The sequence below is a fragment of the Oryctolagus cuniculus genome, chromosome 18, assembly GCF_964237555.1.
Source record: "Oryctolagus cuniculus chromosome 18, mOryCun1.1, whole genome shotgun sequence".
In the NCBI taxonomy this organism is placed as follows: domain Eukaryota; kingdom Metazoa; phylum Chordata; class Mammalia; order Lagomorpha; family Leporidae; genus Oryctolagus; species Oryctolagus cuniculus.
This window is the reverse complement of record NC_091449.1, coordinates 37,879,531-37,895,327: the sequence shown is the minus strand read 5'-3', so window position 1 is coordinate 37,895,327 and position 15,797 is coordinate 37,879,531. Positions and strand designations below refer to the sequence as shown.

At 51.3% G+C, this 15,797-nt stretch overlaps 1 long non-coding RNA gene across 1 annotated transcript; it reads left to right on the top strand.

Moving 5' to 3' along the window:
• The first annotated feature begins 14,487 nt into the window (after positions 1–14,487).
• LOC127491391 (uncharacterized) lies at positions 14,488–15,307 on the top strand. The gene is made up of 2 exons (XR_007920061.2): positions 14,488–14,788; positions 14,900–15,307. It is a non-coding gene; the product is annotated as an uncharacterized lncRNA (long non-coding RNA).
• The last annotated feature ends 490 nt before the right edge of the window (positions 15,308–15,797 follow it).

The window sequence follows — 15,797 nt, the reverse complement described above, 5'->3', positions numbered from 1 at the left end:
GTGATGGGGGCAATGAGTGAGACCTGGAATCTGAATAATGAGACATTGAAAAGTAATTACTATGGCATTAGTGCTTTATTGGGTGATTATGAAACTAATGGTTGCTCATTGTTAAAATGAACCCAAGAGAGAACAAATAGAAAGAAAACTGTCGCTCCCCCTCTTCGTGGAGGAACGACACAGGACCCTGCGCTGTTCTCTCGTCTGCTCGGCCCTCCCCGGGTTTGCTGCTGGTTCTTCCCGGGTTGGCTACTATCCCTTCCACCTCCGTGGAAGGGCAGTTCCCCCTGGCCGCATTCCCCACTTCCGCAGGGGAGCAGCACACCGCCGGCCGGCTCTCTGGGGGGCTGCACGGGTTCCCTCAGATGTTCCCCATAGATGTTTCTGGTGCATGCCGTCTCTCTCCTCCTTTATAGTCCTCCTCCGCCAATCCCAACTCGGCTGAGTACGCTGCTCTCCAATCAGGAGCAAGTCCTACAGTTAATTGGTTGAACTGGAGGCAGCTGTGCGGAAGCTGTTTACTTCTCTCCCAGCGCCATATTGTGGGAGAGCAGATGCATAGAATAAGTCCTAATTCGAGCAACTTAGTCTAGTCCGGATTGCTCCCCACAGATCCCCCTTTCTTTTTATTTTTTGGCGTTGATACGCGCCTGTCTTCGGTGTCCCGCAGCACACACTCTGCTGTACTTGCTAGAGTTGCCACAGGCTCTTACAAGTCCTATCAATCAGGAAAACCGAATCCGGGTCCTCTCTTCGCCATTGTGAGGAGGTTTTTAGGCGCTGATGCGTGCCTGTGTTCGGTGCCCTGCAGCGCATGCTCTGCTCTGCTAGAACTGCCTGCAGGTGTTTACAAAACCTATCAGGCAAACCGAATCCAAGCCTTCTCATTGCCGTATTGTGGGGGAGACTTATTAGTGTTGGTTTGTGCCTATCTTCGGTGACCTGCAGCTCATACTCTGGTCGAGCTTTGCTGGCGCTTACCGCCTTAAATCAGGCAGACCGAATCCAAGCCTCCTAATTGTTGCATTGTGGGGAAGCTTTACTGATGTTAATTCGTGCCTGTCTTCGGTGACCTGCGGCTAGCCGCCCAGGTGCTCATCGCCTCACTAATCGGGCAGACCGAATCCAAGCCTTCTAATTGGCATGTTGAGGGGAGGCCTTATTTCTCTCTATTTCTCTATCTCCGGGCATTCCTATCTCTCCCATTTTACTTCTATCTGCCAACATTCCTATTTCTCTCATCTTACTTCTAAACTTCTGTTTCTCTTATCCCTGCGGCTTCCCGGTGCCTCGCCCTGCCGGCAGCTTCACGGCCGCACGGCTTCCCGGCGCCTCGCCCCGCCGGCGGGCTCCGCCCCGAGGCTGCTTCTCGGCGGCTCGCCCCGCGGCAGCTTCAGGGCTCTGCGCGGCTTCCCGGCGCCTCGCCCCGCCGGCGGGTTCCCGGCTCTGCGCGCACGCTCCGCGGTCTCCACGCACTTCGCGCCCGCACCACGGCCTCGCGCGCCAGCCCCGCGTTCTCTATCTATTCACGCCCCGTGCTCTCTCTGCACGCGGCGGCTTCCGCGAATGTTTCCGCCACCACCGGCATTCAGTCCAAGTTCCCCGGACTAACCTGGCGAATTTCAACCTGGCGGCCCACGTCTCTGCCTCTGGTTCCAGATCTTCGCCTCTTGCTCCCCGGGGTGACTTGAAGAATTCCAAGGTGGCTTATATCTCCGCCTCGGCCTGCACTCGCGGCTTCATCCTCCCTAACATTTTTCTCTACCCGGTATGTTTCTTTAAGTTTTCTTCCAACAATATTCCTCTCATTTCTCCTGGCTACTCCCCACAGTCCGTATCCGAGTCCAAGCCTCCTCCAGGTTTCACTTTCGCTTTCAATCTCCTAGCTTCCCCGCCATAGTCCGCATCCGAGTCTATGAAAGCTTTCACTTTCGCTTTCAATCCTAACTTTTTTCCCACAGTCCATATCCGAGTTTATGCCTAGGCTTTCAATAGCTTCTTCCGGCACCTTTCTCGTCCGGCTTTCCCCTAGGCTCTTCGCTAGTCTCTCTCTCCGGTATTTTCCTGCTTCTTCCCGTTTCTTCCCTCGTAAGTTTCCTATCCGTCCTAGGTTTCCTATCCGAGTTAGGTTTCCTATCCGAGTCACGGCACCATTATGTCGCTCCCCCTCTTCGTGGAGGAGCAACACTGAACCCTGCGCTGTTCTTTCGTCTGCTCGGCCCTCCCCGGGTTTGCTGCTGGTTCTTCCCGGGTTGGCTACTATCCCTTCCACCTCCGTGGAAGGGCAGTTCCCCCTGGCCGCATTCCCCACTTCCGCAGGGGAGCAGCACACCGCCGGCCGGCTCTCTGGGGGGCTGCACGGGTTCCCTCAGATGTTCCCCATAGATGTTTCTGGTGCATGCCGTCTCTCTCCTCCTTTATAGTCCTCCTCCGCCAATCCCAACTCGGCTGAGTACGCTGCTCTCCAATCAGGAGCAAGTCCTACAGTTAATTGGTTGAACTGGAGGCAGCTGTGCGGAAGCTGTTTACTTCTCTCCCAGCGCCATATTGTGGGAGAGCAGATGCATAGAATAAGTCCTAATTCGAGCAACTTAGTCTAGTCCGGATTGCTCCCCACAGAAAACATTATGTGCAATCCCACCGACCCTGGCAGACACTAACACATGGTGCCTCGCCTCAGTCCACCCCCTTGCAGACTGTTCCCTGATGCCTCTGTTCACTTATGCAGCACCACCTAAAAGATGTCCACACCACACTGCGGTTTTTGTGAACTCCTTTTACAATGAGTAATATGTTAATTCTATAGTGTAAACAATTCTTTCTCTCTTGAGTGAGAGAAGGAGAGACAGAGAGAGGGAGAGGTCTTCCATCCACTGGTTCACCCCCCCAAATGGCCACAATGGCTGGGGCTGGGCCCGGCTGAAACCAGGAGCCAGGAGCTTCATCCAGGTCTCACATGTGGGTGCAGGGGCCCAAGCATTTGGGCCATTCTCTGCTGCCTTCCCAGGTGCATTAGCAGGGGGCTGGACTAGAAGTAGAGAGGATGGGACTGGAACTGGCCTTGAACTGGTGCCCATATGGGATGCCTGCATGACAGGCTGTGGCTTAATTTGCTGTGCCACAGCTCTGGCCCTGTAAGCAATTCTCTTGTCAACAGATGTATTTTAACCCTATCTTAAAGAGAAGTATTAGTAATAAGTGATGTGGATGAATAGCAATGCATTTAGTTAATTCTTATTTGATAGGCATTTAGATTATTTCTTTTTAGGGGGATTATTATACATAATTCTTTGATGAAATGATTTATATGCATATCTTTGGGCATTTGTTGATAATGGAATTAACTTTCAATTTTTATTCATTTCTGTTATTTATTTGGAAGGCAGAGAGACAGATACACAAAGACAAAATGGGAGAGAGAGGGAGAGAAAGAGAGAGAGAGAGAGAAATCTTCCATTTGCTCAATTACTCCTCAAATGCCCACAACAACTGGGGCTGGACCAGGCCAAAGCCGGGAGCTTCAGACTAACTCCAGGTCCCCCACCTGGATGGCAAGGACCCAAGGACTTGAGTCATCACGTACTTTCTTCTAAGATGTGTGTTAACAGGAAGCTGGATAGAAAAGGCAGGCAGGACTTGAACCAGGCACTCTGCTACGAGATGCAGACATCCCAAGTGATATCTTAACTTCTCTGCCAAACACCTGCCCAGAATTAACTTTCAATATGAACACAGAAAATCTACCTTCAAGTCCAATATGTGTGAACATCTTAGTTATACACACATGGAAGCAACTCTTGTATCATATATATATATATATATATATATATATGACTATTCAATCAAAGCATATGTACTAAGCCTTTTACCAGGTGACAAACACTGTGATAAGGATAAAGTGGAGGGGTAGACATTATCTCATTGAGATGATGATATTTTTTGATGAATAAAACTTTTTTACATACAACTCAGCCACAGAAATAAAGAATCTAGAGGTAGGAAGGGAGAGAGGAAGGGAGAGGAAGGAAGGCAGGCAGGAAGGAAGGACACACACTCATAAACTTTATTGATATGGAACAAGGCATCAGGAGCAAAAATGCCAAGAATTCATAATATTTCATCAAAGGTGCAAATACCTTTATTTACTGAATGCCTGCTTTGGGTCAAGCACTTTTCCACTTTAGCTCATGTAAACCTCATCATGACTTTGAGTCAGGTGGTAACACCGAAGACACAGTAGCAGAGCAGGAATTCGAACCCGAGACTGACACACTCCCAAAGCTACTACTTCCCCCCCCCCCGGGTAGCGAGGTAGTGGTGGTGTTAACAACGTTGGTGTTGTTGGCAATGTTGGTAGTGGTGACGATGATGGCAGTGGCGATAGTGGTGGTTGGTGGCGGCAATGGTACAGGCGGGCAGTGGTGGTGATGGTGGCAGTGGGAGCAGCAGTAGTTGTTGATATTGATGTTGGTAGTACTGGCAGGGGTTGGTGATAGTGATGTCCATGGCCGTGGCAGTGGCAGTGGTGGGACAATAGCCGTGAGGATGGTGGGGGACACTCTCCAAGGTAGAGGTAATGGTCATGTTGGTGTTGCTGGAGTTGTTGGTGTTGGTTATTGTGATGGTGGTGTTGCCAGTAATGGCAGTAGTGAGGATGGGTAGAGAGGTTAAGTGCAGAGTGAAATGCAACGGATTAGCCCTACCACAAGACCTACCAGGAAACTGCCAAGTCAACACAAGACTTTGGAAGCCAGCGGGGACCTTCCAGCAAAGGTTGCATTCCTACATAATGATTAGGACCAGGTCAAGGCCAGAGTAAGGCCCGAGGAAAAAAAAAATCCCACTGGCTCTGGGGCTCTCACCAACAACATCTTTGTTGATTGCTCTCTCTCCCCTCTAAAGAAGAACCACCTCACCTTCTGCCCCACCCAATAAAACGGCTCAGTAAATATAATTACTAGCACCATCTAATCAATAGCGGATTGCTCCTGGCCCCTGCTTGTTCAATATCAGTGTCTGGGATCACAGAATCTTGATACTCCCCCGCAAGATGTCAATTTCTGCTTAATGTTAGATAAACCGCATCTATCAACCCCATCCGCTAATGAGATTTTATTGTGTCATTAATAATACACATCTTAAAAATATGTTTTCAACTAACATAACATGAAATATGAGGTTGAAAATATTCTACACTTCCCAGACATCTAACTCCCAATTGACAATTGAACAACCCAAATCAATGTTGTATTAAGCAATCTCACAAAGTGATTATGGAATTTGAGAGACAACCAACGGGTAGGCGAAGAGAAACTGTTCTTCCATTGATTTTTCAGAGAGAATTAAAAAGCAGTCCCCATCCATAGTAAGAGGGGTGTTAATGGAACTTGTAGCATTTATTACCCCCAAAGCAGGTTCGTTCTTTGTCCCGAGTCTAGGTCCTTTCAAGAGAGCACAGGGCCTCCGTGCTCTCCTCAACTTGGACGTACAAAAACCAGAGCTCTGACTTTCCCACAAAGAGGAGGCACACAAACGCCCCGCTCTTTAGAAGCACATTGCTTACGGCACGGCTGCTGCCCAGGCTCGAGTGCACCCAGAATAAACAGCGAGTACACAGCCCGATTCTGGAGGAGCTGTCTCCACGTCACAGCCCAGAACGGAAAACCCCCAGGGGTGTCAAACTGCATCACAAAACCAAACACAGCCGGCAAAAGACTCAGGTGACGACAAGGAGACGGGCCACGGAGTCATTAACAGGCCTGCGTGGTCTTGATCTGGAAAATCCCATTTATTTGAATTGCTTCTCTCTCCTGCTCTGGCTTGCTCTCCTTTGCTTCCTGATTGGAAATCCTCTTTTATTGGGAGCAAGGCAGTCATCAGATCCCTCTTGCCAGGGATTGCGGCTTTGGTTGTCCGTAAACCTTGGGACATGATGCACCCTCGGTTTCCACCTCTACATAGCTCAGTTAGTCACAGGGTACGTGGCACAGGAACGCGGATGCATCTTCTCTGAGCCAGGATAAAGGCATCGGGGTTCTTGCTCGCAGGAGCGCCGGGCCCCTGGCCAGTGAGCGACACTTGCGCTCTGTGAGGCGTGAGCTGAGCACCAGACCTGGGGGTGCTTCTGCAGCTGCTGCTTCGGGTGACTGTGTGCGTGCACCTGCCCACGTGGAGTGTTCTGGAGTCTTGGATCCATGGATTGGACCCATGGCACTCTAGACACGGTTGTGGACAGACACCAATCCTGCATGCCACGTAGGACTGTGTGTTCCACAGCTTCTCTCTTCAGCCTCTGAGAGAAGTTCTGGTTATTTCTCTATAGCAACATCAAAGAGATCACACAGCTGTTGAACGTCACCCAACAGGTCTCTCCATGTGGGCAAGGCCTGGAGATCTCTCCCCCTCCAAAACCCGCTCCTGTCTTTCCCTTATAAGAAATAAATTGGAAAAACATTTTATTCTTACCTACTCATTGGTTTTCTCTCAAATTTCATGATCACTTAACTGAAATTCCTTGATACCACATTAATCTGGGTCTAAGTTTGAATTGCTGTGATTTTAAATAAATAACCATTCCATTTTTCAAATATCTGGAACGGGGCTAGGGCCATCCTCTACCTCCTTCTCCCAAATGTGTTTGACTTCCTTCGTTGGTTTTCAAAATCTTTTCCTCCTGACTACCTCACTGGCCCCTGGAAGTGACAGGGCAGCCAGACACCAGCCCTTCCTCCCATGGCGGCGCACAAGCCGAATGGTCCGCGTGAGCTGCTACCCTGTGCTCCCACGGGGACACCCAGGCCTCTGTGCATGCGTGTGTTTGCATGCAGGGGTCCTGTAGGTGGCGTGATACTCGGGCAGGGACCAGAGCAAGACTTTGCACCAAAGAGCTGGTATTGCATTGTTGCATGATGTCAGTATACTATCTGCTTGAACAATGACAAATGGCACATTGAAAAGCAAAACCCAAAATCACCAATTTGGACAATTTGGCCACTGGAAATTGTGCAGCACAGCATGCAGAATATTTTCCACCAAAAATCGGCCAGTTTCTAAAAAGTCAGTCAGTATATGTGGGCATGGTCTGCCGATCTCACAAATGAGTTAAGGGACTGGCTTTTGGGGTTTCATGGTGACCGGTCACTTATAGCTGGCTGGACAGGGCCTGAGAGGAACCCTAATGAGATCACACAGGACAATACCATGGAAGATGAGAATTAGGAAGAAATAATACCTGGTTTAAAAAAAAACGTTTACACTCTAATAAACTTTTAATTCCATTTCCCACAGACAATGTCAAGCAGCTCAAGTGTGTATACACACGGACCTGGGCAGGAGGAGGAAGGGTGCACACCGAAGATTCCATACTCTTAGTGTGGCACACGAGATTGTAAATCTCCAATCTGCAGCATTTGGAAAACAGAGGCGAGGAGCTTAGGGGAGCGATTTTCCAGTGGTACCCACTTTCTGGGTGCCTGCCATTATAACAAAATTGTTTCAAGAAGCTGGTGTTGATAAGGAGAGCTCTCATTCAACAGGAATTCGGAAGTGATCATTTGTGCCCATGGGGCAGCATGGGGCACGGGTCTCCCGCAGCGCGTGCTGGCCACAGGCACCGTTCCGTTGAAATTAAGCATCTCTGCATCCCAGCTGTAGACCACGCAGCCACACAGGCAGCCTTTCTCCACGCCTTTCTGTTTCCTTGTTTTTCCTTTGCCACCTCCTTTTCTAAACACTGCCCCTCTCCTCTCTTTTTTCTTCATGAGCCCACGTGGACAAGACTCCAGGTTGCAGACGACACACAGCAAGCATGTTTTCTGCCTGCCTGCCTTTCTTTTTTTAAAAAGCAAGGTTTCAAAACTGTGTTTCAGTGTATTTAAAAGCAGTGGTAGGATTGACCTGCTTTATTTCTGAGGGTTGCAACAAACACCTGTGCAGGGGTGGGGCGGGGGGGGGGCGCGAAAGTCAAAATAAAACCGCAGATTCACCGGCTGGAGAGGGTATTTCAGTGTAAGTGATACTTAGACTAAGCTGAGTGACTCAGTAGTGAAATGGGCAGGGTTGAGTGCTGTTGCCATTAAGAAAATAACACTAATACAAGACACATGTGGGTGGCAGCCAGGACGCGTTCCCCAGGCAACCTTAGCTCACAAGCTCTGCTGTGATCCCAGGTCAGACCCTGATCGTGCGGTTTTCTGCCGAAGTGGGGGAGTCCATGCGTTCCCGGTGACACCTCGGGGGGCTTTGTTTGGATCTTGCAGATCGTGAAATCACTGGCCTTTAACGTCCTCAGACCTTACTTTTGCTTGGTCTTTTTGCAGAGGAGTGGCACAGAGAGGTCATAGACTTACCCAAGGGCACACAGAGAATCCCTAGCAGGATCTAGACCAGACCTAGAAGTGAATGGCTGCCTTGGAGCCATTGTCTGTTTCAGGAGCACTCCGTATCGCCTCTCCTCAAGCACCGTGCTCAGTGTGGGCATTCTCCATTCTAGTTCTGACGGACAGCCATGACCCTACATTCTTGGAGGTCAAAGCACCATCCAATAAACCAACAGCCCATCTCTCAAAGCAATAAATTTAAAAGTTATCTGAGATCCCTCGACTTGTGAGTGAAGACTTTTCTCTTTTTCTTTGCTCATGGTCTGGGTCTCAGTTGGAAGGCCTGCAATCAGAAAGACCCTGGTTATAACCCGATCCAGAGTCGCCTTCTCCCCACCACTTCCAAGCCAGTTCCTTACTTCCTTTGCTGTCTGACGTGACCACGTTTCTAATCGTCTTGCTTGTTTCTTGTCTCTCTCTTCTTCTAGAATGTGAGATCCATGAGGGCAGGAATCCTTGATCACTTGGTTCAGCATTAAACGCCAGTGCCTGGCACATAGTAGCTACTCAGTGTGTTTCTCATGAAGGAATTCTGCTGTGGGCACAGCTTCCTGACACCTGCACGCATCCTCTTGGTCACACCTGGCTTGTGCATTCTGCTGGGAAGCCCCAGGCCCTCCCTTGCCCTCTCTCCAGCTCGGCAGGCATTGGAAAGCAGACCTAAGTGTAATTGCATCAGTGTGGGAACCGTGTCCTGTTCAAGTTGGTCCTCAGATGCCATGGAGGCCGGCACAGAGATTCAGAAGCCTTAGAGCCTGTCCAAGAGTAAGGCCGACCAGCCATTTCTAGACCACTGAGCTGAAAGAAGGCATGCATTTAGGGAGAGAGCTTCCATTATGACTAATTAATATGCTTTGGTCTTTCCTTTTCCTCTGAACTTGAAGCTGGGCACAGCCAAAACACTGTGTTGAACAAAAACATCTTGGACCAAGTTCTTGTTTGTGTCTCATAAACAGCTACTTCCAGCTGGCTTTATTTAGGCAAGCATAGGATAAAATTTCATCACAATCTCCAGTGACGAAAGACTGTTTCATTTGTCATCTCCAGAGGCTCCCCAGCCCCCAGAGGGAGGAGGAACCAGACTGACAGTAACCAGCACTGCCAGTGTAGACGGGTGAGCAATGTCTCTAGAATCAGGTGGATCTGAGTCCTAGTCGCAGTGCACAGAGTGATGGTCTGGGGGGCTTCAGGCCACTGGACCTTAGTTTTCTCATCTGGAAAATGGGGACAGTACCTGACTTACCTGGTTGGCCAAATAGGTGAAAGTCTGTGGAAGGCTTTGAACAAAGTAACCGTGCACCAAGAGCAGACATTGCTACCAATCCTAGTGCAGTTACCTCCCCCACACTGTCCCTTTGATTTAAAATCCAAACCTTTTCTACACCTGCAGGCTCCCTGTAGCCACAGCTCTGTCCCAGCTCGGGGCTTTTGCATTTAGGATTCCTTCTACTCGGAACCTGAGTTCCTGTCCCCTATGGCCTGGTTGCTGCTTATTGCACGACATGGCTGTCAACTCAAAGGTCACTTCTCCTGGAGGCCTTTTCTAAAGACCTAACCTAAAGGAACCCCCTTTCCACCGCCGTCCTCTGCTTCATGTCTTTCCTGCCCTTCTCATCCCATACAATGTCCTGTGTGTTTGTCTGGTTGCTGATTCTCTTCCCTGTCATGCACCTGCAGCCCGTGAGCTCCCTAAGAGCCAGGACCTCACCTGCGGCATTCATTGCCACATCCCAAGCTGTGGACACAGAGTAGGTACGCAATAAAGACACAATGAATGAAGGCAGATACAAGCCAACACAAAAAGCAGCCCCCCCGCCCCCACAAAGCCTGATAAGAACTGAGAAGAGGAACAAAATGAAAGCACAGGGCTCCTTGTTCAACAGGATGAAGAATTTCTTTTTTCTTTTTCTTTTTTTTCTTTTTCTTTTTTTTTTTTTACAGGCAGAGTGGACAGTGAGAGAGAGAGAGAGAGACAGAGAGAAAGGTCTTCCTTTTGCTGTTGGTTCACCCTCCAATGGCCGCTGCTGCTGGCGTGCTGCGGCCAGCGCACTGCGCTGATCCAAAGGCAGGAGCCAGGTGCTTATCCTACTCATCCTGGTCTCCCATGGGGTGCAGGGCCTAAGCACCTGGGCCATCCTCCACTGCACTCCCTGGCCACAGCAGAGAGCTGGCCTGGAAGAGGGGCAACCGGGACAGAATCCGGTGCCCTGACCGGGACTAGAACCCGGTGTGCCGGCACCGCAAGGCGGAGGATTAGCCTAGTGAGCCGCGGCGCCGGCCATGGATGAAGAATTTCAAGAGGACGACAGCAGGGCTGTAAGCACGGGAGCCTTCAGAGCAAGTGCGCAGGCCGCCCACCCGTGCGACCAGCCCTGCTCCGAAAGCCGTGGCTGCACAGCCGGAGGAGCTGGCTGGAGACTCAGCAAGACCGTGGCAGAGTTCTCGGCTCACACACCGCAGACCGAGCCGGCAGACTCAGGGCGGTGCCGCACTCTCTCCGTCACCCCTCCATGCTCTTTCCACGGCTCCCTCGCCCTCTAGAAACCCCGGATGGCTGCTTCCTAGCAGGACCCCCTTGTGCTCAAAGCCCCTCTGTGGCTCTCTCCTCCTTTCCACTTGGGAGTATTATGTCAGAGCGGAGTCACATAAAAAGGAGCTTGTGAAAGGAGATGTGTGGGAAAACCTGGCACCGAGAGGGCAACAGGTGCAAAGGCCCTGGGGTGGCAGAAGATGAGGAAGTCCCAGGAGCAGAGTGGCTGCAGACGGATGTATAGGTTGCACACTGCACAAGGCCCTCAAAGGGTGAGTAAAGATCAAGTCCAGCCTGCGTGCCACTTACCAGGCAGGGTACCCAACATAGGGCTGCACTAGCTTAGGGGAAAAGGCACGGGGGCTTTTTTTTTTTTTTCATTTTATTTTTTGCATAGCCACTACGTATTCAGGAAGCCATGTGCTTGCCTGGAGGGGCATCACTTTCTAATTTGCACAAAAGCACTGTATAGATTAGCAAGGTCCCTGCCCAAGACCAGACAAAGGAAGCTTTCCAAGCAGCTGAGGGAACTTAAGAATATAACCAAAACCAACAAAGCAAAACAAAACAAAAAACTGGACTCCTTTCCACGTCTCCTAATTAGACTGGTCTGCTGCCTGCCCGGAGGCAAGGGAAGACAAAAACACGAAGATCTCCAGCAAATTCCAGGCCCGGTAGCTATGGGGACACAGTGTGCAACCGGGGATGGGTCAGTACAGTTCTGCCGGCCTCGGGCTGTGGGACCTGCTCCTGCAGACCTCGGCAGGGGGCCCAGCAGCGGGCAATGGATATTTGGGGGTGCGGTTGAGAGGAAGAAGAAAGGAGAGATGGTTGCTGTGGATTGAAATCAAAATGAGGAGGCCGGCATTGTGGTGCAGTGAGTTAAGCCACCGCCTTCCACACTGACATCCCATATGGGCACCGGTTCAAGTCCCGGCTGCTCTGTTTCCAAGCCAGCTCCCTGCTAATGCGCCTGGGAAGACAGCAGAAGATGGCCCCAATGCTTGGGCCCCTGCCCGCCATGTGGGAGACCCAGATGGAGTTTCAGGTTCCTGGCTTCAGCCTGGCCCAACCCCTGGTTATTGTGGGTATTTTGGGAGTGAGTCAACAGATGGAAGATCTCTTTCTGTCTGTCTGTCTATCTCCTTCTCTGTGTTGCTCTGTCTTCAAATAAATATATCTTTAAAGCACCAAAAATCAAAGTGAGACTTCGTGGGCTGTTTCTTGGTGGCGCCACCCCTGGCTGTCCCTGGCGCTTGCCTTGTGTGGCTCTGGAGGCTTCTGCAGGCCGGCCAGCACTGTCTGGAAGAGCCCTGCCCTCTCCTCTCCGCTGGGAGCTGCCGGGGACCCGGAACGCCGAGGAGCAAGCATGGTGCCAAGATGCCGCAGCTAGCACGGCAGCGGGTGCCCAGGGTCGGCTTCTTAAGGGTCACCCTGCAGGATTCGAGTTTCCCCAAGGACACGTCTGACCTCCGAGAGAAGTCCACGCACCGGATGGAATGTCGCATCTGCCTTTTCTTTAACAGTCTCTCAAGCGTCCCTGGTTTTTCAGTGGTATCTGCAGCTGGAAGAAGCCATGTGGATGCTGTCCCGAGTACTGGGACCTCTGGGTTACAGCTCAGGGGAGGACTTGAGGAGGGAAGTGTTGAGCACACTACTGTTTGGGTTAGGTGCTCTGAACACACGGCATCCGGTATCCATGGATTCTCACAGCAGCGCCGCTACGTGGAAGAAGACTCGCCATTTCACAGGTGTGGACACCGAGGCCAAGAAAGGGAACAGGGACCAAGCGCCAAGTCGCATCTGGACGATACCACAGGTGGATCATCTTGTGTGTGGAGCAATCCTCTGAGATGCATCTCTCTCTCCATTCCCATTGGACAAAGGGCTAGGCTCAAGGTTGGCAGAAGCCGGAAGTGAGGATCCCGGCACTCAGACCCAAGCACCGGATTTCCTGAGATGGTCTGTTCTCTCAGAGAGGCTGTCGGAGAGCGAATGTTCCAGACTAACCCACTGGGGCAGGAGAAGGGCCCTTCCCCCTATTCTGCATGAGGGTGCAAGTCGGGTATGCGATGGGGGAGAGGGAAGTTCTTTGTTAGCAGATTTCAAAAGTCAAGGAGGTGAACCTTCCCGGCCACTGTCTGGGTGGGAGCAGCCTTGTCCTGCCACGCTGCCCATGGCAACAGGAACTGAGCGAAACCAACAAGTGATGGCAAACATGTCCTCAACCCCCTTGAAACCCATACACGCCCTGAACCATGCGATGTAGGGCCTCGCCTTGGACAGAGGCCAGCTGAGTATCATGACCCAGGCCTCGGGGGCTAAGCCCTCAGGTGGGGGAAACAAGTCCGTTCCTCTCTCAGCTTCATTCACCAGAAGGCTGGGAGCTGAGCACAGGTTTGCAATACCAGTTTCCAGCTGGTGAGATCCCAGAGCAAAGCTCTTCCTCCTGGAACCAGCCCGAAGACCACGCCAGGCCACCAGATGGGCGACACCATCTTTTAAACAGCTGCCATCTACGGCAACACTACTACTGGAGTTATGTTTGCTTTACAGACATCATGGGCAAGAAGAGCCCTTCAGACTGAAGACGTCACCACGGCCGCTTCGTTTCCCCAGCACCTTCAGACTGCGGCTGCTTCCCGGAGTGTAGTTGGGGGAGCCCTAGGCTCTTCTGTCTTCTGGGGCCAGAATGCAGAACTGTCCCAGATAAGAAGGAATGACATAGCAACAGCAGCCGTTGATTGCACCTGTGCCGTGTGTTTGGCAGGTGCTACCTCATTTAATCCGCATGACAACCCCGTAAGGCGGCACTGCCATTGGGTCTATTCAACAGATGGGCATTTTGAGGCTTAGAGACAAGGAGAATTTGGTCATAACTACACAGCCAGAAATTGGAAGCCATGAGAAGTGAATGAAAGTCTCCATAATCAGGCTGGTGCCACGGCTCACTAGGCTAATCCTCCGCCTTGCGGCGCCTGTACACTGGCTTCTAGTCCCGGTCGGGGGGCCGGATCCTGTCCCGGTTGCCCCTCTTCCAGGCCAGCTCTCTGCTGTGGCCCGGGAGTGCAGTGGAGGATGGCCCAAGTGCTTGGGCCCTGCACCCCATGGGAGACCAGGAGAAGCACCTGGCTCCTGCCATCAGATCAGCGCTGTGCACCGGCCGCAGCGCGCCAGCCACGGCAGTTATTGGAGGGTGAACCAATGGCAAAGGAAGACCTTTCTCTCTGTGTCTCTCTCTCTCTCTCACTGTCCACTCTGCCTGTCAAAAAAAAAAAAAAAGTCTCCATAATCATGAACCCCAGGCCTTTAGCTTCGGGAACAAAGTTCCTTGCTCGTGGCGATGCCTACCTGCCTGTGGAATGGTACCTGCTCTCGCCGAGGGAAGAGCTGAGTAGCCCCAGTAGGAAAAGGCCGCTGGCGTGGTGTTCACCAACAAACTCGATATGTGGTTTGCTGCCCCCAAGGTCCCAGGTATCGCGAGCTTGGTCCCCAGGGGAGGGGTATTGGGAGGTGGTGGAACTTTTAAGGGCTGGGACATTATGAAGTCACAGGGGGCATTGTGCTCCGAGGGTTTAAGTCCCCTCCGTGGTTCGGATGAGAGGGTTGTTAGGAAAGGAGCAAGCCCGGCCCCTCCCTCTCTCTTGCTCTGCATGCTGTCTTTCTCCTGCACTTGCTCGGCCAGTGGCCATGGGGCTGCACCACCCGGAGCCTGCGCTGTACCACCTGGACTTTCAGTCTCCAAACCTGGGAGCTAAAGGAACCTTCTTCTCTCCCTAAGCTGTGAAGCACTCTCGGGGACAAGCACACAGGGTTCCGCCACCTCCTGGGTCCTCCAACGCCACGTTCCACGTGGTGCCTCCGTCTCCCCGGCTGCATGGTGAGCCTGGCAACACCAGCCCTTCCCAAGGCACACACTTCGCACAGTGCCTGCCCGGTGCGGGGCCCAGGACCAGCACATGCTGCCCAGTATCCTTGCTATCTGTTTTAGGAGCACCTACAAAAGGGGTGCGCGGCAGGCCTTGGTTCTGTGCCTTCAGATCATCCCAGGGCACGGGTTACGTCTGCCCTCGGAAGAAGAATAACCGGGAGTCCTGTCTCGCTTTGCTTTTCGGAGCCGAACGCAGCCCTGTTTTCCTCCACCATCTTTGTAGAAAGTTCTTAACATTCAAACCAGATCCTGTTTAACCTTTTGCCCAACACAGCTTTACCTACTTCAAACCCCTTTGGCTCTCTGAGGCCTGGCTTCCTTCAGGCTCAGGCTGTAAATGTTTGACTTTGATTTGAGATACATGACAATAAATTAGGGGACATTTATCAAAGCTGCTTTTTGCATAAATTACTGCATTATACAAATACACTTAGCAGGATCCTGCTTCTTTGATGTTGGGAGCAAAGATTTATGTGCGATAGAGTTTTTATTTATCTGCCCTGTTCACCTCGACAAGAGCTGGACATATTCCTCAATTAGTTCCATACTTCTCGAAATGACATGTATCTCCTGCAACTTGAGTCCGGGGAACAAAGACACTCGAGCCTCTGCTAGTGGCCTTTTAAAGGAGAGGAGAACCTTTATCTCCGTCAGGGTGTCTGAATTCTTTCAGCCGAACGCGTATTGAAAGGCATTTCAATCTGTTGTTCTGGAACCTTCTCTACATTTTTTTTTTAAAGATGGAATAGAAGAGAGGCTTTGCTTATTGTTTTTGCTCTTGCCACAGAAATGTAAGTTTCTACTCCCCAAATTCAAGTGCATTAGGCGAGCCAAGCCCTCCCTGTCGTGGGCTTCTGATTTCTGAATCCAGCTGCGCGCAGCGAGGGTAGGAGGTGAGCGCCGGGGTGATTTTTAGATTCATTGGCTATTTAAAGCCATCGCGTCTTTATTGAAGGGC